The sequence below is a fragment of the Oryctolagus cuniculus genome, chromosome 6, assembly GCF_051225735.1.
Source record: "Oryctolagus cuniculus isolate XC-2025 breed Fujian yellow rabbit chromosome 6, ASM5122573v1, whole genome shotgun sequence".
NCBI lineage: Eukaryota > Metazoa > Chordata > Mammalia > Lagomorpha > Leporidae > Oryctolagus > Oryctolagus cuniculus.
In genome coordinates this window covers 41,546,100-41,573,261 of record NC_142872.1, presented here as the reverse complement: position 1 = coordinate 41,573,261, position 27,162 = coordinate 41,546,100, and the positions used below count along the sequence as shown (strand labels likewise).

Sequence of the window (27,162 nt, the reverse complement as noted above, 5' to 3'; positions counted from 1 at the left end):
AATTATTTTCTTTGCATTTTATCTCTAAGCTATTTTACTTGGACATTAACCCTGATTCAGCAGAAATTTTAGAACAAAGGATAACAGTTACACCTCGCCTGTCTCATTGCTAAGGGAATGATCCTGTGGAAGTCTATAGAATATTATTTTCTCATGCTTCTTATTGCAAATAAGTACAAAGGAACCTCCACACTAAACTTAACAGAACCTTTATCATATGGCCAAATAAATGACAACTTGACTCAGGCAATGATTATAAACAGAACACTCATTAATCTTATTCAGACCTGGAGAAGACCTGGGGAAGTTTACTTCAGTGGCTTTATAATCACATTTCCCAAGGTACAACAACTACACACATTGAAAGAATTGATTTGTTATCGCTTCCCAGAAACATTGCGTTGTCTCTGTGGGAGTAGGGTGCCACCCCCCCATTTTTGGTTAACAGAGAAGGTAGTGCATTGATTATGATATTTATAACCAATAGTAGCTAGAATGTTCTGGCAGGTCAGTAGAAAATAATGTATTCTGAGGGTAAAGACTGCATGACTACCTCATTTCTCACCAAAGTCATATGAAAATAAAATGCCTTCCATATCCTTGCAAACTCTTTCAGTGAGTATAAATTATGCGAAGCGACACTGATACTTCCTTGTTCGTACTTAATGGGAATCATGCTTCCTGCTTTGTAGTCATAGAATGTCCATTGGTTGAGGTTGCTAAACATATCGCTGAACTTCTGCTGAGCACTAATCAAAGCTGGCACAGATAATAGTAAAAGGGATCCTACTAACCATCATACTTGTTTTGTAGTATAAATGGAGACAGGGAAGCAGATGTTTGGACCTGACATGTAAACCAAGTAAAATATGTTACCTGATCAGTCTCAAATAGGGCAAGAGACCTCCTCATAAAGGTGGAAAAACAAGCAGAGTTTTCATCAGGAATGTGAGTTCTTAAACTCTGTTTGGGAAAGTGATTGATGTCTCCTGCCCACCCAACCCTCAAAGCCGCAAAAATGGATAAAGAAGGACATATTTTTTGCATCTTATTGAACACTATGGTATCATAAAAAGGACCACATTTCAATATTTAAACTAAAATATGTCTATCTAAGCACTTAACTAAAATTATGTCTATTAATGAATCAATGAAAAATAGGCAAGTCAGTAAGAAATGTTATACTTTACCTTGTTCTAGGCATTTTTTGTGGATTGTCTTAAAAGAAATAGCAGGCCTTTTTTAGTTCTATTCTATTAAACTTTTGCCACCTTTTACTTTATCTATTAGTTATTCAGAAAAATATAATTAGCAATTTGGTTGAAAGCTTTTACAGTAATTGGTCAAAATAAATATTTTTACTAAAATAGTATAGACTATTACCTCCCTGTTTAGTTCTAATTTCAATTATCCTTAATTTTGTTTCTAACTTCAATGGTAATTTCTTTTTATAAGTTTGTCCTCTTTCTTCTTAAAGGGAAAACTTCTTGAATCTTAAACAGGAATGAGTTAGGGATGGATTCTTCTTTAGTCTTTGTTATTTCATATTTTCTGTGTTTATCTACTTGCACACATTAACTATTCAATCTAAAAAACACACAATAAAAATTAAAATTAAGCAATAATATTGTAAAGACCATGTTCCTATGTATTTGACTTGATTATAAACTTATATAATGAAGCCTATTTAAATAAATAATGATTAAACTTGAGGAAATATTTTTCTGTAATTTTTTATTATTGATATTCTTTGAACACTTATTGGGACAAGCACAGCCGTAACTGTTGCCATAACAAAGATCATGAAGCATGTGCCCTGATGGCGGCTTGGTTTCCAGTGCAGAATGCTCATATACCAAAAGGAGGGAGGAAGGGTAACTTGGGTTTGGCAGCTCTGAGGATACACGTTCAGTATCAATATTTCAGCAAACACTTGGCTGTGTGTCTTTGGCTGTCACTTGTCTTCCTCCTGCTGCTGAATGTCAGGTGGGGATAGCCTGTTCTTAAGAAGAAGAGAAAAAGAGAAGCAATCCTTTTGCAATTTCTTTGTTGTCATTTCAGGTGCTCTCAGGGCAGTGAGCCTCAGGGGTTCAATTCATCCAGGCAGACTGTTGACATTTAGGGGCCCAGCACCCCATCCCATGTCTGCTCTTGGAGATTTATTAATTGTTCAGAGAATGGCAGAATTGCTCTTGTATATTTCATAGACAGGAATCAAATCAGTTAGGTCCAGTCCACCCATGTGCTTCGTCAGCTCATTCTTTGTGGATTAGTTTGACTTTATAGGCAGATTGAGGTGTGTGTGTGTGTGTGTGTGTGTGTGTGTGGTGTGAGTTTAAGCATGTAAATAGACCTGGGATTCAGATCTATCATAATAATGCAATGGCAGAACAAAACTTTCTGAAGAATTTGAGGCTGATGAAATATAAGAAGGGTTACGTTTTAACTTCTAGCTATTACTACACTTGTATAACACATCTCTATTTACAAAGTGCTTTTGCATTGCAATCTCCAGTTTGATCCTAAAAAGATTTAATTACTAAGACAGGAATTATTATCCCTATTTTTTTTTAATTTTTCATGTGATGCAAATAAATAAAAGGTTTCCTGAGGTTACATCATTTGCCTAAGGTCACATATTAATTCAATGGCACAGTCAGTTCTCTAACACAGAAATATTATCTGTAAACAGAGTGTTCTCTCCCTATTCCCCAATTTGCTGACCAGTAACTGTATAATAACTAGTATGTTTGCCTCTCTGTTAACTTTACATTCTGAATGTACCAAAATTGCTATAGGTTCTGTTTTATCTTTTAAATGCTTAGGGCATTTTTTTCTGATGTAAACTGAAAATCTTCTCATACAGTTGTAATAATACTGCTAACATTCAGGTTGTCATGCCACAGGATCTCCCTTAAATTATATAAAATTGCATTACTCTTCAGGGTGGATAGGCAAGATAGAGTCCTTGTGATAACTGCTTTAGTGTCCATAGAAGTTCATTTCATACAAATACAAAGGACCTTATCCACCCTTCAAATTTCCTTTGATTTTGAAGAATTTCTCCAGATCTTTTTTTGGTAGCATTCTTTATTTTTCTTGAGCCTGAATTTATCCGTGGACATATTTCCCTTCTTTCCTTTCTCCATGTCTTACAGCCTGTAAATCCTATCTCCTTCTTAGAGGAATCCAGTACTTAAACTTACAAAGAATTGCATATCCCTATTCATTTAGTAATCAAACTTGACAGGAAATCTGAGGCTCACAAGTTAGATAAGTTACCCCAAGATTGCCTATAATTCTTGAACAGTAAGGATATTGGAACTTGGTCATTATGAAGGCCCATTGAGAAGTCTCCCATATTACTGTTAGCCTCTGGAGCAAGCTAATTAACCATATTTCTTTGATATGCCTCTTTTTGAAAATTTGTTTTCAAGAAATTCCATCTATACTGTTTCACAGTTTGGATTATATTTTTCTATACTTGTTTTATATATTCAAATATATATCTGTCTGTATTTTCAAGTACAGCTACAATTGGAAAATATATCTAAATATTAAGAATAGTTATCTCTCAATAAAAAGTATGTTGACTTAGAAAATAAAAAAAATACTCAAAAAAAAGGAAAAAAAATAAAAAAAAATAAAATAAAAAAAATAAAATGTGCTTTTATTTGTTTGAAAAAGAGACACACATATAAACATACACACACACGCACACACACACAGAGTGAGAACTTCGATCTGTTGATTCACTCTCCAATTGCATACAATAACATGGGCTGGGCCAGTCTAAAGCCAGAAGTCTAAAACTCAATCTGGCTGTCCCATGTGGGTAACGTGGACCTAAACAGTTGAAATATAACCTGCTGTTTCCCAGTGTGTGCATCTGTAGGAAGCTGGATTAGAAGAGGTAGGACTTGAACTCAGGCACCACCATATGGAATGTGGATATCATAACTGGCATCTTTTGTGCCAAACATTTGTCCCATGGTATACTTCTCTTTATTTCAGGAAAATGGAGGCTTTTTTAAAAGATTTTTTTATTTATTTAGCTTTATTTATATAAAGAGAACACATTTCCTATATTTCATAGGTACATTTCTAAGATGATAAGCATACTTCCTTCCTTCCCTCTCTCCATCCCTCAATCTCATTCCTTGCTTTCTTTTTTTCTTTAATTTATGCAAAAACATAATTTCTTTTTTTAAGATTTATTTATTTGAAAGTCAGAGATACAGAGATAGAGGAAGAGGGGGAAAGAGAGATCTTTTATCTGCTGGTTCAATCCCCAGATGGCCACAACAGCTAGGGCTGGGCCATGCTGAAGATATAGAAGCCTGGAGCTTTAACTGGGTCTTCCACGTGGATGCAGGAACCCAAGCACTTGGGCCATCTTCAGCTGCTTTTCCAGGTACATTAGCAGGGAGCTGGAATGGAAGTGGAGCAGCCTGAATTTGAACTAGCTCCCATATGAGATGTGGGTGTCACAAGCAGTGGCTTAATCCACTACACCACAATGCCAGCCCAGGTAGACTTCTTATATGTCATCTAAGAAGACATTATCTTCACATGATTTTAGATTGTCACATTTTCCTAAACAGATGCTGCAGTGATGGGCTTATAGGTAGAATTCCACCACTGAATAAATATTCCATTTATTTCATTATCTATAGCTGATGTCTTGTGGGATAACATTAAATCTGTTTAATCACTAGCCCATTGTCATAAGCTAAAATTTCTTCTGTTTAGTAGAATAGGAGGGAGAAGTGAGAAGAGGATAGATTGTAGAGTGAAGGTGTTTATTAATGGTCACAATAATTGCTACTTGTTCTAGGTATTGTTATACAGCTTTACTCTTTATTATCTATTCTTCAAAACAAAACAGCTGTATGAGGCATAATGTAATCAGAATGGAATTTACTTATACAGATTGAGTCATTTTTTTCATGGCTATAGGTTGAAACATTTTTGTTTGTTTTGATACAGCTTAGATGATGCCTTTTCTACTCTATTCTTCTGCCTCAGGCAAGATATTTCCAAGGAATCCAGATAAACCAGGTTGATTTATTTAAATGTAAAAGTAACCATAGAGCTTGCTGTTATTTCTACAGAGAAGACACATTTGTCTTATTTCTCTGTGTAGGTCCATTCGTGTTCTACACCCTTACCCTGGGACCTTCACATTACTCATTGACATTCCTTTTCAATTGTATTGATCTCAGACCTGAAGAATTTGAGTCTACTCTGCGATTTTATATATATATATAAATATATTTATATTATATATTATTATAATATATTATATATATAAAATAGTCCTTCTTAGTCACTGAAACATTGAGCAGTTAGTGTTCTGGGAGCAGCGTAGCCCACACCTTCCTCCGGGACAGGCCTCCCTCAAGGAGGGAAGTCAGCATTGAGTCTTTGGCTTTCCCAGGATCTCTCGCTGTTCTCTTCATAAGCCCTTCACTTTTACTGGGAGGCCAAGGGTGTATGTTGCTGTACAGTGTTGTGCAGTATTGCCCTTTTCTGCATGTTCAAAGAAAGATGAGATCAGAAATGACTACCAGGCATTGCTTAGCATGTTAGGGAAGGGAGAGATTTGAGGTTAGATTTCCGTTAGGGGCGTTTTTTGCACCTTTAAAATCTTATCCCACAGAAGGCAGTGTGATGATAGAAAGAGCCTGGTACTGGGAATCAGGGGTAGCTGTTGGGAGCTGAGCTCCTACACTCACAGATTCTTTTTGTTTTGTTTTTTCAAATATTTATTTACTTAAAAGGCAAAGTTACAGAGAGAGGGAGAGAAAGATCTTCCATCTGCTGGTTCACTCCTCAAATGATTGCAACAGCCAGGGCTGGGCAACACTGAAGCCACGAACCAGGAACTTTTTCCAGGTCTCTCACTTGGGTGTGGGGCACAAGGACTTGGGCCATCCTCCACGACTTTCCCAGGTGCATTAGCAGAGTGCTGGTTTGGAAGTAGAGCAGCCAGGAGCGGAACTGGAGCCCATTTGGAATGGCAACATTGCAGGCAGCAGCTTAACCCACAATGCCAAAATGCCAGCCCCAGTCTTGGAAGTTTCTCTGTGGCCGTTAATAGCCATGTTGACTTGTGTCATGCTTCAACAACAATTCGGTGTGCCCATGCTTCAAAACAGACCAGTAATCAATCCATCCCTGTAGAAGACAGTTTCACTCTTGTTGGAGTGCCCACATGAGATCCTTCCAAAGCTGTTAACCTTTTAAAGTAAGTGGACAAATTTGACACACAGAAGGATCATCGACAGTACTTCCACCAGGGACCAGTTTTCTCTGATTGTTAAATGAAGAGTGACAGCTGACGAGTACATGGTTTCTTTAGGGGGGTGATCAAGTGTTCTAATACTAATTGTGGTGATGACTGGAAAACTGTGACTATACTAAAGAATGTTTAATTATATTACTTAAAAGGAGTGAATTATATGGCATGGGGATTATATCTCCGTAAAGCTGGGTTGGTTTCTTTCTTTTAAAGAAAAAGTGCTTAGTCATCATAACCTTGTTTTCTCCAGTGTCTTGGCCCATTCTCTTACCTGCTTTTATCACGAGAAATGGGTGCCTTGTCTGTTCCTCACAAGATATTTAGGGTAAAGGTCACAGTGGGCTTACTATTTGTGTAGCTCACAGGCTAGGAATCTGTAATTTCCTCTTTGATTTGACATTAGCCTCCCTATTCTCAGGAAAAATTAAGTACAATTTGATAAGAAATAAGGAGGAAGTTATATCTCAAATAGCAACCTCTAACTTCAGTCCTTAGAAGTAAGCTTAGCAATCTAGCCTCTTGAGATTTTTTTGTAAATACTAATCTCACTTAGAATGACTACTGAAATACTTACCATTTGAACAAGTTCATGCCATCTGATCTATATATATTAATGCAAATGATTATAATAGTATTGAAACATTTGAAAGTGAAGAGGGTGAGGTAGCGACTGAAAGTGGAGGAATATGGAGCAAAATATAGGAGCAGCAATTATAGCCTTTGCTAAATATGTAATCTATAAATACTACACAGTAGTAAACAAACAACAACAAAATGAAATCCTGTCATTTGCAACAAAACATATGCAACTGGAAACCGTTATACCTAGTGAAATAAGCCAGTCACAAAAAGACAAACACCATATGGTCTCTATGATCTCTGGTAACTAACAGAGTACTTAAAATGTAGTGTATAGGAGCAGAGCTGACACTTTGAGATAGGATGATTTTGAACAGCCCTTGCCTTAAACTGTTAGAAAGCAGTGTTTTTCTTGTTTGTTTTGTTCTTTACTTCTTTTTTTCTTTATAGTTATTGGTGAACTCTCTACTTAATGTTGGGTTAATCTTATGAGTATACATATTAACTGAAAATTGAATTTTTGTAAAAAATAAGAATGGGAAAGGAAGAGGGAGGAGGAAGAAGGCGGGAGTATGGGTGTCAGGGAGGTGGTGGGGGGAAGCATCATGTTCCCAAATCTGTATATATTAAATGCAGGAATTTGTATTCCTTAACCAAAACAAATAAATAAAAAAATTTAGAATTGCCTCAAATGTTGAAGAGAGTTGAAAAATCAGAAGTCATGACTTTGTTTCTTTCACAAAGTAGATGAAAGTTGAAACTGATAAAAGAAAACTATCCATATAAAAAGAAAAGGAAAAGCTATTCAGCTGGAGTTACCAGAAAGCAGTCACTCTTTGGGTGAGTGTGCTTAGGAAAATCTGTTTGGTTACAAAAGGAAAAGGAGGAAGAAAAAAATGTTTAAAAAATGAGGTGACATGGCATCCACACAATTTTTATTCTCTCTGTATATTAACTACCACTACCACAAATAAGAGTAAACATGTGACATTTATCTTTTTGTTTCTGGCTTCTTTCACTTAGCATAATGTTCTCCAGTTGCATCCATTTTGTTGTAGATGTCAAGATTTCATTCTTTTCTGTGGATGACATATCATTCAGTATATAGTTATAAATAGTGCTTCCATGAATCATACCATAGAAATGACAGTATACTCTCACTGCACATGTTAAAAACATAAAAATGGAGGGGTGAATAATGAGGATCCTGGGGTACGAGTAATGCTCTGTTCTTAATTTGGGTGTTGGTTATGAATGTGATCATCTGATATCAGAAAAACCCACCAGAACCTCATTTATCTGTACACTCAGGGACATTTCTTGGTACGTATACTGCATTTCAATAAAATATTAAAAATCACTTGGAAAAAGTAGAATATAGAACAGCTGACTCTCAAAGTAAATCTGATAGAATATAAATATAAAATTACTAAGCATAAATATATTAATAAAAAGTATCCAAACCAAAGAGGATGATCGTAGCACAGTCAAGGTCAAATCCCTTGGAGACCAATGATGTTCCTTTTATCCATGATGCCAGTAGCCCTTAAGCTCCCTCTTTCTTCTTCCTCAGCAACTTGAGGGACTCAACACAAGATGAGCTTCAGAGAATGGTGGTAAGGGAGATCTGTGGCAGACTTTATACACTTCACAGAAGAAAGACTCTTTGGGGGAACAACCCTTACAAATACACTTGTAAAGCTCCTGGAGAAGTCGCTGTGTTTTTGCAACATCCTTCTAGCTGGCCAGAGTTGTTTTCTAGGAGTGAGCATGTGCCCAAAATAAATAAAGAGGCAAGTTCCCCTTAGGATTTCTGGCATCTAATACTTGTTTTTCAACAAGTGATTAAGCCATGTTCATTATAGACCACAATGTTATTTTAGCACCCAGGGACCCAAAGCGTACTCAGAATAGAATATTTTTAGCTGGTATTTCTAACAAAAGTTTGTGTTATTTTCCCCATAGAAAGTTAATGCATACCTCATGGACTTAAAAACAGCAAAAACCACAAAGTAACTCTAAGGCTACTGAGGAATTAGCATTACTTGAATTGATTTATAATAGTCCAAACCACACACAATAAACCAGTAATTGAATCTAAACATCCATTTTCATTTTATCTCCGAGCTAATTAGATGGTGCTGCCTTAAATTTTTTAATGTCATGATCAAATGCTTAAACAGGTGTTAAGATAATAACAGGACGTTAAACATCAGGGGTAAGGAAACCTCTGTCCTGCTCTGCTATTTATGGAATGGGAAAATGTGTGCTATTCCTGATGATATTTCATGGTGCAAATCGGGGATATTGATAGGCATTTTTTTTTCATAGAAGGACCTATTGAAAGTAGAGAAAAATCTTAAGATTCTGTTCATCTTTCAATTCTGCCCAATATTAATTATGTGAATCAAACCAAAACACTACCCTCTCTGGGCCTTGATTTCCTCTTATGTAGCATGATGACGTTAAATTTGATAAGCTTTAAGTCTTGAATCTGAACTGTGACATGAAACACTTAGACCAGAGCATTAAGCAGCACAGACTCAAAAAGTCAGTGCTGCTGTATGTGTACACGACTTTATAAAAAGAATTCAAAACATGGGTTCAGATGAACTAGTTTGTAAATATCAGGTCTGCCACCTTTTAGTTTGTGATCTATTTACTAAGTCACTTAGAAACTAAAGCTATCTCTCAACGTTAAAAAGGGGTATAGTTTGGTATGATATCTGCTCTCTCTTGTGAGGTTCTTGTGCAGTACAAATGAAACAGCACATGGAAACATGCTTAATGTTTAATGTGTTTTTCATGGCAGTAAAATTGGTAGATAATAATTAGTAGTAGCAGGCAAGTAATTGTGATGCCTGCTGGTGTTTGTTGAGCACTTACTTATTGTATCTCACTTCCTGCCTTGAGCATTGTACATAGCATCCTCATCAGAGACCTTTGAGAAAAGTACCTTACTCACCACACCCTCCACCGCCATTTCATACTTACAGTAACTGGTTCACAAAGTTCAAGCTTCTTGCTCAGTGACACAGTTAATAATAAATGATGGCACTCAGATTCAGACCTGTGGCAATCTGACTCAGGAGCAGGAGCTGTTATTCACTGTATTATACTGATTTATTCCTGCAGGATAAGATAGATTTCAGATTTATATGTGAAGATTTCTACTTCTAGCAGTATTCTTGTTTGAAACCAAGACTTCCATTGAGATTACAGAAAAGTTATATCACAAAAATCTGTTTAAAGGTCATAGAGAGCTATAAGCACAATGAGAAATCAAGGAGTTATGATCATAGATCGAAGAGAAACTCAGAAATGTGAAGATGGTATTCAGTACCATTTTCTATTTGAGTCACTGGTTGATTGAAAAAACTATGCAAGACTACAAAGTTAAGCAGAATTTTTGATAATTTCGTGGAGCTGGGGAGCAGAAATTGTAGTTCGAAGCACATAAACAGTAGGACAAAGCAACACTAGTGACACACAAAACTTCTTTGTGTTGTGTTTTCTCTTAGAAAATCTTACCATAATTCAGTGATTCCAGTGACTTTATTTAGGTAATGTAATTTTGTTTGATGTTATAAGTATGTAAATTATCCCCGATTTTGATGTCAGTTTTTCAATAAAGTTTTGATTATTGGCAAAAATACTTGGTAAATACTCGAGGTATAAAGTTGTAACCTCAACATAATAGTAAAAATGAATTGGAATAGATCAACCCTCAAAATAGTCTGAAGTTTTCCCTTAATCATTTCAGTATCTGATTGTATAATGGTGATGTGGACCTATTCAAGCTGTCTGCTAGGGATAAAAGCAGATCTTTGCAGGCAGATACCATCAGCCAGGGCCTCAAAGATTCTCTGTGATTTTTCACATACAGTGAAAACTTTCAAATCTAATAAAAAACTACCAGATATCAATAATTGACATATAATTATGGGAAAATTTTAAAAATTCATGAGAATTATGAATTCAAAGTCATGAGAGCTAATTTGCTTAAACATTAAAAGATGGGAATTTCCATAGAAAATGAATAGATATAAAAATTATAGTACTAAAAACTACAATACATACTTCAAAAGATCCCAAACCTTTCTCTTATATGTTGTTGTATTACTATGTTTATGAAGTGGTAATATTGTTGTGAAGATGGGATTAGGTGCTATATGGGAAGGCTTTCAATCTGGAAAGTTTTAATAAATATTAGTTATTATAATGGTGAAATTGATGATGACAATGGTTGCAAGTATTTTCCAGCGAAGTTGAAGATAAGTGTAAGTATAAGATAAGTATAAGATAGGTAAAAGGAAGTAATTCTTCTCCATGGCAAAATGTGTAAAGCATGCTAGACAAGGAGACACTAGAGGTTGAAACTATAAGATTTTTGGAAAGCAGAAATTAATTCATGACTGGCTGCTAGGTCTACCAGGTAATCTAGGGGAAGAGAACACTCTAACTTGAGATCCTAGAAATCACTAATCTAGAACATCTTCAAAGTTGAGTAGCCCTATGTTCTGGAATAAAAACTCATTCTCCTACAAACTACAAGCAAATCAGACAGTTTGCTACTTGAGGTAATTCAGACTATCGTACAGTAGTCCTGTGTTAGAGACTTTTCTCTCTGGTTCTAGCATCTTTCAGGACAAACTGTAGTATAAAAGGAAGATTCAAGATCACAAACTTTGCTACACATTTGCTTGAATTTCCACATTAATTTGTAGTCCAGGCACATTGTCTACAAACAAGTTTCATAGTATTTGGAAAGCAAAAGGGCATCCTCACTTAAACTTTAAAAAGGTCAGAAAAACCTGGATTGGATAGGTGATGGCTGGTAAAGGTGATGGAAGAGGAATGTGCTCTACAGGTTCCCCTTCAAGGAGGACTTGTGATGGTCTGAACTATCAGAAATGCTCTCCGCAAACAGTCTTCCACTGTCAGAATCCTTAGGGATTGTGTTAGTTGGAGCAGTGGCCTCATTGAAGGTCATACGCTTCCCTGGTGGCCCAATTCAGTAGCTGGAGGAGTTGGGCCTAGTTTGGGATAATGGGGCACAAATCTGTTGTGCCCAAGATGGCCTGTAAGGTTGAGCAGGAATCACTATTAGGTATATTTCACAGCTCAGCTTCTCTGCCTAATCCTGTTGCCTTCTTTTCTCTTATGTGTTTTTTTTCAATTCCAAGAGTTTTCTCCAATAAATATTCTGCATGTTAAAAACTCTTACAGAGTCTGCATCCCAAAAGCTGAATCCATGACAGATTTCCACATAGGGTGTTAGGAAAAATAATGGGCTTGAGGACTGAAATGTCTGAGACCTAGGTCTGTGCCACGTACTAATGTGACCTTGGGTGACTCATCCTGTATCCCTCAATAATAAGCCTTTGTATATGTGCAAGCATGAAACAGATACAGCTATCTGCCCTGTAGTGTTTTATAAGAAATGGAAGAAAGAATGGCGACAAAAGTGCTATAATAAAGGATGTTCTAAATCCCAAAGAATAATGATGGTGATAATTACTTAACCTTCAATGTTTATTTTTTTAACTTTTGAGCAAACTTATGGCAAATTACTGCTCCTGTATTCATACATACACACAAGTGCTAACACTTTGTTCTCTTGAATACTCTGGAACAACATTTGGAAGGAACTGTTAGATAATCACCAAGCTTAGAAAACACAGGAATATGTGTTTTTCTCAAAATGAATAGGCATAAATATAACTTGCAAAAAAAATAGATGGCTGGGCCCTTTGTTGTAATTATCCATATTTGTATTCATGAAGCATAACTTCGTATTCTTTCATCTCAAAATTGAGATTTCTGTGTGGAGAAAGGAATGTGGAGAGCTACTGTATGATATTTAGTTTGAATTGCGTGATGATTTCATTTTCTTCCAGAGAGAAATTTCAATGTTTTATATTTTGAAAATGCCACAAAAAACAAAACCACATAAAATTTGAACAATTTGGTAAACATTCACCTTACAGCTCTCTAAAGGAATCATGAAATCACACATTCGAATTCTCAGGCCAAAAATTAGACATTCACATCTGGTTTTATGGAGCCCGTAGTTAAGTCTATGTGTGATAAATGGAAAGGATGTCTATCAGTTAACCATGTGTCCAAACCCAGATGTTCATTGTTATTTACTCATTAACTCACAATAACTTCATGCACAGTATAGGAAGTGCATGGCTTCTTGAAAGTAGTTTTTGCTTCCTGAGAGCTCACCATTGTGTCGTCAGAGTTTGTCACAGTAGTTGTCATGTCAGTGCTTTGAAGTATTTGTTGAATTAATGCATAAAAAATGAAAGAAAGCATTGTTTCGGGTTCTTTAGCTGACCGCCAGAACGAATCAAGCATATTGGAAGATTTGATGTCCTTTTATCCTTCCAATGCCTCCACCAAATGTCCCCTCCTCTGCTGAGGTCATACATAGTTTTGGTTGTCAGAGTTTTCACTCTGTATCTTTTATGGAGGCATGTTCATTGAACTCAGTTTTCTTCTTTCTTTTCATGAAATGGAAACATTACAGCCAGAAAAATACCCTACACAGGAGTGGGAAATATCGTGAATTTATATAAGGTAGATGCACTCATGAAACCTGTGCCTAGACCGGGATGTAGAATATTACCAAAAGCTCATAAACATCCTTCAAGCTCAGTCTCAGGCACTGTTTCCTATATTTCACAGTGATTTGTTTTCACAATATTTTAGTTTTTACCTGTTTTTGAACTTCATATTAACCAAACTACACAGTATACTCTTCCGTGTCTGACTTCTTTTACTCAAGATTATGCGTGTGAGATTCATCTATGTTGTTGGGCATAATAATAATTCCTTCATTTTTCATTTCTGGATACTATACATTATATTAATTGTTGAGGTTGATTCGTCCTGAGAGGAGGAGCGTGGTGGGGGCAAGAGGCGCAGAGTCACTACACAGTCTCCAGGAGCCGGATGAAAGCCGGCTAGAGGCAAGCAGCCTGCAGACTCGTTTATTTCAGTTGCTACAGCAGCTTATATAGCCAAGGCAGCCAATCTGGTCAAGGGGCAGTCTATGCCTTAACCAGTCACGGCCTGTTGTCAGTGGCCATCCTGGCATAGCATTCTCATTCCACCACATTTCCCCCTTTTTGTTTACTTTTGAGCAACGGGAGGCATGATTCTTGGCTATACCATTGTTGACCCCGTTTCCATGTGGTCTCCTTATATGGCTGTGCCTGTCTTAGGTTGTCCCCCAGGGGATCTTACCCATCATTGACTAACCAGTGCTCAAAACGGTAGACCACAGGAGTGTTTGCTCAGATGGGGGTAGGAATGAGGAACAATGTTAGTCAGGAATGGCATGACTGCACACAGGCTGTGGGCTCTTTGAGTGGCTGCTCAGAGCTAGTGGGGTATAAAACAGTAGTGGATGTGGCTATGGGCAATTCCTCAGGGTATGATGATAGGGCAGGTGCGTCCGCTAACAAGGCAGACTCTCAGTCTTGTTCAGCTGGTTTGGTTGGCTATCAGTTGCAGGCTTGATGTTTCTGGCTGGTACCCAAATCGGCTGTCCCACATTCTCTGGAAAGACACAAGCATATCCTTGACCCTTGGTTAGCAGAAGCCTTTCTAAGGGCATTGTAATCCAGGGCCTGAATTTTGCGTCCACTCCTACATTTACAGCAAACATGCGGGTGGGATGGGGTCTAGCGGCTGCCCTGAGAGTCTGGGGTGCCTGAGTACTGCCACATGTGTGGGAATCCTTATTGGGTGTGGATGGGATGACCTCTCTTGGGTTATCGCCTCAAGGTCGTCTAAGTTCATCTCATGGGTATTTAAGGGATGGCTGACTAGGCATTCCTACATTGTCATTTTCACTGTTGGAGCTCTCTCTCCCTAAGTCATCAACTGTTGCCTGTGAGACAGGGACCTGGAGTGTCAGGCTCTGATCACTTACAGATACAGATTCACTTTGGTAATATGTGTGCACTTCTGGGGCGGGGGGGATCTTTCCCATGTTTGAGTGTTTAAGAGCAGTGCACCACACCAACTCTAGCCAAAGGAAAGACACACATAGCACTGCTGCCATAACAAAACAAATTCCTAGCACCTCAGTGGCTGATGGCATTCTACAGGGGGTTCCCTACGTTAGACAAAGAGACAGTGGTGTATCCAATCGTACAATCGTATGTCCTGTGCTTAGTGGGGGACTTCCTTGATTCATTAGGTCAAGGCCGTATGCCCGCACGGTGTCTCCGGAGCGTCACCTCTCTCAAATGAGGGAAGATGACTTGGTTCCGAATTCTGGGATGATCAGTCCCTTATGTGAATTCGCCGGGCAAACTGAAAGTAAAAGGAGGAGCCGAGAAGCAGCATACGCTTCTGGGCGGTGTGTGCCTAACCGGGGGTCACTTAGACCAAGGACAAGGAAAAGGGTGTAGGAGGGGGTTCTATGTTCACCCTCACAGAACCGAACAGCACACAAAACACCGGGGGCCTACTTGCCGAAATCAAGAGGGGACCTTGCTGAGTCCAACACGATGTCTCTCTCTCAGTCACATTGGTGCGCCAGATGTTGAGGTTGATTCCTTCTGAGAGGAGGAGTGTGGTGGGGGCAAGAGGCATGGAGTCACCACATAGACCCCTGGAATCAGGTGAAAGCAGGCCTGAGGCGAGCAGCCCGTAGACTGGTTTATTTCGGGTGCTATAGCAGGCAGCCAATCCAGTCAAGGGGCGGTCTATGCCCTAACCAATCACAGCCTGTTGCCAGGCAGTTTCTAAAGCCATCCAATCACAGCCTGTTGCCAGGCAGGCTCCGTTGCCATGTGGTTTCCAAAACCATCCAATCAGGACCTGTTGCCAGGCAGTTTCTGTTGCTAGTGGCCATCTTGGCATGGCCTTCTCTTTCCACCACAATTAATATACCAAAATATGTGTATCCATTCTAACATTAATAAGCATTTTTCCTAATTTTTAGCTACTATGACTAATGCTATTTTGAATAAGCTTGATAAGCTTGTGTGCACTTTTAGTGTGTATGGTTAAAAGCTTTATTGAGTATATATTTAGGAAAGTAATAGGGTGCCTACATTTTAGTTTAAATACAAAATACTTGAAAAAATTTTTTGGAAAATGGAATTGAAAGCTAAATTTACTTTGGTGCAGAAACACTTTTGAAGTCCATGCATTTTTTAATAATATGCTTTTTTAAAAAAGATTTATTTATTTACTTGAAAGTCAGAGTTACACAGAGAGAAGGAGAGGCAGAGAGAGAGAGAGAGAGAGAGAGGTCTTCCATCCACTGGTTCACTCCCCAGTTGGCCACACGGCCAGAGCTGTGCTGATTTGAAGCAAGGAGCCAGGAGCTTCCTCTGGGTCTCCCACATAGGTACAGGGGCCCAAGACCTTGGGCCACCTCCCACTGCTTTCACAGCCATAGCAGAGAGTTGGATCGGAAGTGGAGCAGCCAGGACACAAACTGGTGCCTATATGGGATGCCGGCACTGCAAGTGGTGGCTTTACCTCCTATGCCACAGTGATGGCCCCTGTATTGTGCTTTTTGCATGAACTTTTTGAAGATCCCACATGTGCATATATTACCAAAGACTTCAAATCAGTTGTATTGGATCAGCAGTATATGAGATGTATATCCCTGTTGACAAGAATTTTAGTTCTCTCATTTTATCCTTTGTGCTGGAGGTATAATGGTTTCTCATTTTGTTTACACGTTGCATTTTCTTAATAAATAATGAACTTGAGCTCCTTTTCCTGTGTTATTGATTATTTGGATACTTTCTTTGGTGAGATGTCTTTTGCTCATTTTTCTATAGATTTTTAGAAGTTTTAATGTACTCTGGTTGTAGATACTTATCAGACAAATGAACTGCAAACATGTTCTTCCACTATGGTGCTTGACATTTTATTTTCTATCATGAGTCTGTCTTGTTTTTGCTCAAGTTCATGAAGAATATCTTCTCTGGTATCATTTAAGCCTTGTCATTAGGTGACCGTATGTATAAGATGCTATTTTTGAACTCTTTCTTTTTACACTTATGTTAATGTAGCATGGTCATAATTAATGTTACTGTATAATAAATTCTGGTACTTATAAATATTCCAACTTTTTTGCAAATACATTAGATTTTAATCTTTAATATTTAACATTATTGCTTTAGGAAATGTTTTCCCTGAACCAAGAATGCTAATTACATAAAAATATACACATATAAAAAGTCATTCTCCAATTTCCCAGAAAAAAAAAATCCAGGTGTAACTTATAGAATAATCAAGTTTTTTTAAAATTATAATTAAAATCTTGGTCATCTCATTTATTATCTCTAAGTAACATATTTAAATTAAACATTAGACAGCTGTTACAATTTACAAATACAAGGTGCCATTACCAAGAAAAAGATTCCTCTTCAGTGGATGTGTGCCTTCTCCCGCCATCTATTGAAACAGCAGCACTGTATATTAGTTTAATTCCTTTAGATGGCTCACTGCTGCAAAGGCTAACTCTCTGATCCACCCCGTGTTTATGTTGAGTACATGTATGAGTGGGTTAGATAGATTGCAACAGCAAGATGAGCTAGGCTTGGGCTTTTGGTGAATTTTGCCTTGTCTGTCTGAATCAACTGATCTAACCTATCCTCTGTAGCAAGAACTCTTCGAGCTGCTTCCTCAAAGGCCGCTGCGGCATCGGTAGCATCTTTTGCACTTGTTTTCAAAGTAAGGATAGTTGCCATCGTTGGTGCACCAGGTGTAGGCTTCTTCTGTAGACACCTGTTGTTCACTTAGGAAAGCTTTTGGGCGCTTTTACATCTATTTAATGTATGAATTTTTCTAGTTACTCAAGTTCTGCAATGTTTATGAATCATCCACACTGAAACTAAGCAGGCAACAGTCAGAACTCCGGTAAAATGGGGTCCTCAGGCATCAGAATCGCACTTGACCTGCTGTGTCCCAAGTCTGCATGGTAACAAAATGACCATCCACCCCCAAATCTTTATTTAAAAATTCCACAGCTAAGTATGGAAGCATTAGGCATCAAGCTTATTAGTTACATATCTGTTCATAAGAGAACTCTTCCCAACTCCATCATCTCCAAGGAGAATTACTTTAAAAAGTGATGGTTTCCCTACCATTATTACTCTCAGAACCCTTAATTATCCTATACATACATCATTATCTTCTGGCGTTACTGGGAAGAATCACTAAGCCAATAGGGAGAAGTATTGCATCACAGTGGAATTTCCTTGCATGAACACGGACAATGCCCTGGGAGCTCTGGCAGGCTTGTCTAGGTGCAGTGAGCACAGGGAAAAAGCCAGGGACCCAGTGGACAGGAGACAGCTCAGGCAGCTCCACGCCAGCTGCTTGGGTCCGGAGCGGAGGGAACAACATGACGGCAAGCCGGCAAATGTTCCAACTTGTTAAAAATTGCCTTGGCTGTTCTTTTCCCTTTGAACTTGCATCTTATTTTAGAATTAGTCTATGAATTCTGTCTCTCAACCTCTCACAAAATTGGTTGAAAATTTGGAAAATTAATAATTACAGCTCACCACACTGACAGAAAAAGGAAGTATACGCATACACCTTAACCCTATATATACTTTGAATTCTACAATACATAATTAATAATGGTTTTATTTTAAACGTGTTATTAATTTTTTAAAGATTTTATTTATTTATTTGAGAGATAGCGTTTCAGACAGTGAGAGGGAGAGATGGAGAGAAAGGACTTCCTTCCGTCGGTTCACACCCTAGATGGCCACAATGGCCAGAGCTGCGCTGATCCGAAGCCAGGAGCCAGGTACCTCCTCCCAGTCTCCCATGTGGGTGCAGGGGCCCAAAGACTTGAGCCATCTTCTACTGCTTTCCCAGGCCACAGCAGAGAGCTGGTTTGGAAGCGGAGCAGCAGGGACTAGAACCGGCACCCATATGGCATGCTGCTGCCGAAGGTGGAGGATTAACCAAGTGAGCCACGGCGCCAGCCCCTGTTATTAATATTGATTGTTATTACTATTTCCTAGTTTCTTCACTTACTGCATTTCCATGCTTACATGTGATCTCATATTTTTCTATCTCAAAAATTCCAATGCCTGTCTATATTCTGTTCCATCTTAGCTGATTTACCATCTTACTAATTAATTAGCCACTTTCTCCTTGAATTGTTCTCATTGTTTGCATGACTCAGCTCTCTCCTAATTTTCCTTATTTCATACCAGTCCCAGCTTTTGTTTGTGGGATCCTTCTCTTCTGTCCAACTCTTAAATGTTAGTGTTTTACTGACTTTATATGATATTGCCCAGGTCAAGCAGAGGAGCAGGTGGGCCCCTTTGGGAAAGCAGAGAAAAACATCCTCATGGCAAGGTGTAGGTCACAGAGTTTGTATCTTTGTCAAAAGGGGAAATGTGTGAAATGACAGACAGTAGTACTGTTTCACGTCTTGCTGGGGGTTGAAGCACTCCTCGCTTTACTTACTCAATGCTGATTCTATAACTTCCTTAGAACTCTGACCTGAGCAGAATCACATATGTAAATATCAAATCAATGATTAAACCTAAATGTCCTGTGAACACCAGACACACAACATGCTCCAAAATTAACCTGTAACCCATCTCTAGATATGGCATTGCTGAGAAAGGTGCTATTGCAGATCCAGTTGCTCAAGCCAGAAGCCATCTGTATTGTGCTCCTATCAATACTCACATATCACCTGCTTCCAACTGTCTCTTTCAGAGTTTTCAGCTTCATTCTGTGCATATATGAAATGCTAAAATATTGCACGATATTATTTTATATATGTAGTACTGTATTACATTATTTTTGGCATGTCTATCCTCTGTACCTGACTATAAATTTCTCAGTTGTAGGTACTAATTCTTATTCACTTCTTACTTCCAGTGCCTAAAATTACTGACTACTTGTAAATTTTTTTGAAAAGATATGTGTATTCCAAGGTTAAATGAATGTGTCATGGAAGTAGAATAGATGGATGGCTGTAGGGGACTCTAGGAAGAAAGGATTCTTGAGAGTGGGTACATCCTGAAAGAGTTCATTGAGCAAGTGCAGTTAGAACTGGACACTGGACACTTCACGGAGGGGGTTCTGGACTGCTTTGTGTTACTTATGTCTCCAGGGACAAGTTATAGAACATGCATCAACCTCAGTGTACTCATATGTAATAAGGGGATTGTTTTTTATTATATCTATGAGAATTAAGTGAACACATAGGAGACTGCCCAATAACCACTCAGTAGGTGTTAGTTGTTAATAATAGTAATGGAAAAAGAATTCACATATTTGCATAATGAAGAAAGTACGTGGGGGAGGTAAATGATAGTGTAGTTTAAAAGCAAGAAATGGAAAAAATTGAAAATTTAGATTGGAAAATGAAGAGATTTAATTTGCATAAGACACATAATAACCTCCTGAGTGATATGAATTCTGAAGTAGATAATGATCTACCAGTTCTTACTTAACAGAAATGGGACAGAGGGGAAATATAGCCAACATATAGTTGTCACCACCTCAATTCTATACTCACATCAGTAGTACTTAATGCCACATCCAGATGTGGCTTCCAAACTCTCAATAGACTAGTTCAGGCAGGCATTGCTAATCAATCAGGGACATACTTACTATCTATTGATAGTGATAGTCTCTACATTTAATTTTGCTTTTGCAAATACAGCTAAAATACAGAGAGAGGGGCCAGAGCTACTGTGTAGCAGGTTAAGCCCCTGTCGGTGGCACTGGCATCCCATATGGGACCAGTTTGAATTCTTGCTGCTGCACTTCCAATCCAACTCCCTGCTAATTCACCTGGGAAGGCAGTGGAAGATGACCCAACTGCTTGGGCCCCTGCACTTACATGTGAGACCCAGAAGAAGCTCCTGAATCCTGGCTTTGGATCAGCCTATCTCTCTGACTGTTGTGGCCATTTGGAGAGTTAATGGATGGAAGATCTCTCTCTCTCTCTCTCTCTCTCTCTCTCTCTCTCTCTCTCTCTCTCTCCCCCCCTCTGTCTTTCAAATAAATAAGTAAATCTTAAAACAAAACCAAAAAAAAGTAAGGAGAAAAACTAAACAATCCCTAACCAAATGATGTGAGAATTACTGAACAAATAGTTAGAAAGTTCATTTCCAGTCAGTACTCTGAAATTTCCAGGCTGCTTTTTCATTCCTTGCATTAGCATGATCCATCAGAGCTTCCAAAGTCTGAATACATGATCTCACTTCATCCTCAAAATAACTCACAAAGTTTTGGAACTAAATTCACAGTATTCATGTTGCAAATAACTAAACTGGGGCTCTGCAATACCTTCAGACTTCCCAGTGTGAATTAAGGTTAGTTCCAAGCTTGAAACCCTTGCCTAGGACAGCTAAATCAGAGTTAGGGGAACTGGGAAGTGATTTCCATTAGTCCACTGTGTAGTGTGGACTGGTTTTGTAAGTGTGTATCTAGTGTCCAATTAACCTAGAATCATGATTATCAGAAGCACATTTTCCTTTCTGTGATTACAGTTCTCTTTTAGTTTATTTAGTATAGATAACAAGTTCCAGAAGTGAGCTTTGAAAAGAATAGATGCATAATTAATTTCAGATTCCCTTCTATCTCTTGTCTAAGGTGCCTGTGAAATATTGAATTAACTGATCCCAGAAGTACAGTAATTAGAGAAGAATGACTTTGTCGACCTCAGCCACACATGGACAGCATCAGTTTAGGAGCTGACAATTTGTGTCTTTGATTGTCTTGGAACTCCTCAGCTTGTTTTCTGGACTCTCATCAGGAGGCAGGGACAGAATAATACTGTATGCTTGTTAATTAAGACATATGCTGTGTGGCATAATTAGAAACCACAATCAAGTGGGAAAAAAAATCATGTTACAAGGGAATAGATGGAAATGGAAAATTGTGCTTTCCCACAGCTGGAATGTTCCATGTTACCCTTTCCACATGAGAGGTCTCTAACCATACACTGTTTAGAATCATGATCCAATCTCTTTCATCTCCGGCAAATTTGCTGTTTTCCTGACCTTTAGCTAACAATTGTTAGCTTTATCAGAGGTACTTTTTGTTTTATTTTATTAAAATCACTGCCCCCCCCCTTTTTTAAAGATTTATCTATTTGTTTGAAAGTCAGAGCTATGCAGAGAGAGAGAGAGAGAGACAGAGAGTCTTCCATCTGCCATTTCACTCCCCATTTGGCTGCAATGGCTGGAGCTGTGCCGATCCGAAGCCAGGAACCAAGAGCCTCCTCTGGGTCTTCCACATGGGTACAGGGTTCCAAGGACTTAGTCCATCTTCCGCTGCTTCCCCAGGCCGTAGCAGAGAGCAGGTTTGGAAGTGGAGCAGCCAGGTCTGAACCGGTGCCCATATGGGATGCTGGCACTTCAGGCCAGGGCATTAACCCGCTGCGCCACAGCACTAGCCCCTATAATTCCCTTTTAATTTATTTAGTTTCAGAAGTGATGTCTGAAAAGAACCATGGCTAAATTAATTGTAGGTTCTCTACTTTCTCTTATCTGTACTGTATATGGGGTTGGAAAGTGATGATCCAAGTTCCTCTTCCAAACTCTAACAATCAAATATTTGAGGAAATTTTCCATTTAGCTGTGGTCAACAGTTCGCTTTGCTATAGGATTTAGAGCCTGTGTATCTCCAGGATGGTAATATAGGACTCATTGTCTCCTGCCTTTCCCATGCATTCTGACTTGTGATTGTATTTTACTTTACTCTCTATCTTACGGTGAAATTTACCTTTCTCTCCTCTCTCTGTTTTTTCTTACATGTACAAATATTCTCTCTAAAATTATACTGTAAGATTCTTGATATTGGGGATAAAACAGATTTCTTCTGCAGACCCCCTAATATCCACTGTGGTATTGGGCTAATGCTATTCATTCCATGTTTTCCATGTTTCAGATATAGAAATTGAGGTAAGAGATGAAGAGAGTTTCTTAAGATTTCTGTTTTTATTTAAGGATTCTTTGGTTGTACTGTCTTGACTTAGTTTCTCCATCTATAAAATGAAAATACTAATATTATCTGCCACTCAGTTTTTTTTAAAAAAAACAATTGAATTAATTTACACAGAATATTTCGTATAGTGTATACATAAATACTCAATGGAGATTAAGTATATTATTGTATGCAAGTAAATACAGGGAAGAAAATGGAATATGTTATGACCACCCAACAAATAACTGTTATGACCTAAGTCTTTTGCCAGTGTCTAAAGTACAGCAAACGTACTTTTGCCTCTAGTTTATCAGGAAAATGAACTGTTTTTTCTCTTAGTGACTTCCAAGTAGTTCAGACAGCACTAAAAGACAGAACAGCTTGACTGTGGAAAGTATTCTATTCCAAGATATTGGGCTATAATGGGATTCAACCCAAGGCTCACTGTGTTCTAATCTGGAAAGCTCTGTTCTTGCTTTTTATGACCTCCCTCTACAAAGAAAATTTTCTAGTTTAGTACTGTGAGGTGGGGGAAGAAAAATCTGATCCATTTTAGAATTTCTTAGCTTCACTACTTGTGTAGACAAAGAAAAAAAATCAAAGGGAATTTTAAAGAAGGCAATGGAGAAAATATTATATTGACAAAAAATGTCATTACTTCAGGTTCTAAATATTGAATAATTTGGATTTGGAATCATGGGTGCTAAAGTGGGAAAAGAATAGGATTTGGAGTCAGAAAACTGTAATACCAGTGATAACTAGATTTTTTTTTGTCTGTGATGGTAGAAATTTGTTTTCTCACCTGAAAATGGGTATTGTAACAGCATCTACCCCACAGGGTTATGGTGAGAGTAAAATCAAAGAATGAATGGGAATGTATCCAATAAACATTCACTATTAGCATTAGAAATAAAGGAACAGTGTTCTAGTCATTCACCCACCCAGAAAATGTGACACTATCAGCATTGTTGTGGCATAGTGTTCAGATAAGGCATATGCTCAACCTATAAAAACGTAACTTAAGGGCACAAAAATTAGGATTAATTACTTGTACTACAATTTGCTTCCAAGTCTTTTTGTTGTTTTTGTGGCTTTTCTACTTTTCTATATATTTTCCATGAAAATAACTAACATTTCCTGAATCATAAATAAGTTTTAAAAAATAATTTGTCAGTGAAAGATGTTGAAGAAACTTAAACTGAACTCAGTGTTTATTGAGAGTCAATTTTAAGTAGTGATTCAAGTAAAAATAAGGTTCTAGGCAAGCTCTGGGAAATGATAAAAGTTCAAGAATTAATTAAATTTCCTTGCTATTGGGGTACTGAATGGAGGTTGTGTGTGGAATTGTTAAAAACACGGACCTTGGTGGCCCGTGTTTGGCTTAGTGATTAAGATGCCAGTTAAGACACCTGGAGCCTGTACTAGAGTGTATGAATTTAGCACCCACCTCAGGCTCTTGACTCTAGCCTCCTCGTAATACAGACCATGGGAGCATGGGTAATGGTCCATATAATTGTGCTCAGTCACCCATGTGGGAGACCTGGATTAAGTCCTTGGCTCCTGGCTTTGGCACAGGTTAGCTGTAGCCTTTGTGGACATTTGAGACATAAACCAGCAGATGGCAACTCTGTTGGTGATCTGTGTATCTGCCCCTGTCTCTCTCTTCCTGTCTCTCAGATAAATAGATAAGAATTTTAAAAACCAATGCAAAAGAAAAGCAGATTTTGGCTCTGTACTGGGGCTAAGTTAGCAAGTCTGTCTCTTGTAAATTGGAAAATACTGGACCAAGATGAAAACTCATCTAGCCTCAATGTCCTCCTCATCAGTCCAATGGGATAGCATCCAATTTATTTTTGATATTCTGATTTTTTATTTTATTGTTTTTTTTTTCTGTTATACCTAGGTATTGTTGTACTTTACTGTACTATTGTTTAGGAAGGTGGAGGTACTGAATCCTTTCTATATCCATTAGTGTCTACTTAAGCTCTGGAGATTTACAGAATGTGTAGACTGACCAATACATTTGAGATCTTCTAGTTTTAAACTCTCTCTCTTCTCAGAAGAGTTTCTCCTGCTCTGAAGAGTTAGCATCTGGCCTTGATGTCTGTCTAGAGCCTAGACCTCCATACCCTCCTTCCATAAATCCTTCATCCACTTCCATTCTCCTGAGGGACATTTGCCATGATTGACAAGGGTTGACCTAAAGACGTGAAGAATCCAAAAGTAAGAGAACAGGAAATTTAACCTTTTAGGAAGAGAAATTGGAATACATTTGGACTCAAATCAGGTGGAAGAGCTGGTAGGAAGGTTTGAAGGGGTGAAACATGACCATAAGTCCTTTGCAAATAAGTCCATAGCCAAAGGCAGTCACTTGCAGCTAAAGAAATGTTCAACTGAGTGAATTAAAAGTTGTGTGCCAAGGCAGAACATATTTGCTAGCAGCCAGAGATCCATTTAATGAATATTGGCTAGGTATAGATTTATGTACAATAAAAGTCTACATTTGACAGATTTTTACTACTCTGCCTTTCAATTTTGTACAAAGAGCTAAACTTTTTCTTGATAGGCTATTCTTTCCAAATGCATTTAATCAGTGGTAAGAACAACACTGAGGCTCCATTCAATGCCTCAGCCTTTACAGTTTTTAGGTATACTTTATATGTTTAAAATAAAATTTCTCTTTGAGGAAATGGTTTAACAGACCTGGCAAATGCCTTGAATATTGGTTAGTAGTTTGGAATGTTCATTCTGGAAATGTCATTTTGGGTCATGCTAGAGGTCATTTCTATGGAAAACCAAAATACCAAGGTGATTTGTAGCTGGAAATCAGGCTGTCCTCTAGAAATGTTTTCAAGCTTCCAATTTATAAAGTCTTATGCTTGGGAAGGTGAAGGAAGTATGTATCTATGCTGTTGTGATTCAGGGACTTCATCTCTTCTGCTCTTAAATATATGACTTTGATGTTGGAAACTTAGTGGTCCTTATTTCAGGCATTACTTTTGTCATGCAGTGATGCTGTGGCCATAAGCCATTGATAATAGGCAGTGTAAATCTAATATAGAATTTATTGCAGCAAACTTAAAAGTAATAGAGTGAATGCAATTTCTTGCATTCTCATTTACTGAGATAAAGGTTAGGTATAGCTGTTCTGCACGCATCATGATTAACTTTCTAAAAGAGAGGGGACATAGCATATTCTCTGCATGCTTATAGGGTACAAGGACAGGCATCATACTATTTCAACAGTATATGCAAGCTTATATATAATCAAGGAAGCTGATTATGCTAATCTCTTCCTAATTATGCTTTTAAGAATTTTGCATTTTTAACATGATATTGTCCATAGAGATTGCATTTACACCCCAGAAATTGGCATACACTAAAAATCAATGATTTTTTTGATACTTGGTTTTTTAGCACTCCACTCAACTGCATTACAAGGGTCAGTTTCTCGTAGAAGAGAGCGCTGGTTCGAAAGGGAAAGATTCAAGAGCTAACCCACAACTGCTGAGCTCAATCTTGCAAAGCTGCTTAACCAGAGGAAGGAAATGAATCTGATAGGGCCATCATAATTTGTTCAGCAGGAATACATTCGTAAAAGTCTCATTCTCCACCTAGGGAGAAGAGTGATAAGAAAAACACTAATAGCTAACATTCAGTAATCTTTATTGAAAAAAAAAAAAAAGGTAATGTCAACAAGATAGTAGAAGAGGAGTTGCCAGTGATAGGCCATTCATTCACAGAAGCATTGATTTGAACAACAATGCATGCATGAAAATACCTCCACAAAAGCTAAGGAAACCTGATGAGAGATGACAGCACCTGAGTGGAGCACAAAAATATGGAAGGAGGGCATTGAAGACAAGAGGATAGGTTCATGTTACCTAATCGTCTCTCTGAAGCCTGCATAGGTTTACATGGAGATACCTTCCACAGAGGGCATGGAGAATGAAGTGAGTACCTGACTTTACTACCGACCTCAGTGCTAGGCCCCCTACATTGAACCTCAGAACCAGTGATCTCAGGTTCCAAGTGGACCCAGGCTCCAGGTGCTTTCAGGCACTGAGGTTTGAGACCTACCCAGTGCAGGATTGTCTCCTATGAACACAGACCTCAAATCACTACTATGTTAACAGGCTTCCTTCCTTCTCTCATGGACCAAAGCTCCAGTCCAGCTTATGTGGATGCAGGCATCAGGGCATCCATGCATATGGAAGTTTCAGTTTCATAGCTGTTGGCCTAAGCAACAGACTTACTCACATAAGGACTTAAGCCTTCCCATGGGCTCCCTGCCTACTGGTCTTCCCAAATCTCTTTCCCTG

The 27,162-nt window shown here is 38.2% G+C and overlaps 1 long non-coding RNA gene and 1 pseudogene across 1 annotated transcript in view; one reads left to right on the top strand and one right to left on the bottom strand.

Annotated features, from left to right (window-relative positions):
• Positions 1–27,162, top strand: part of LOC138850202 (uncharacterized) — a 245,213-nt gene that overhangs the window by 129,741 nt on the left and 88,310 nt on the right. The window lies entirely within an intron of this gene.
• On the bottom strand, positions 17,348–18,018 carry LOC100346611 (ras-related protein Rab-9A-like; annotated as a pseudogene).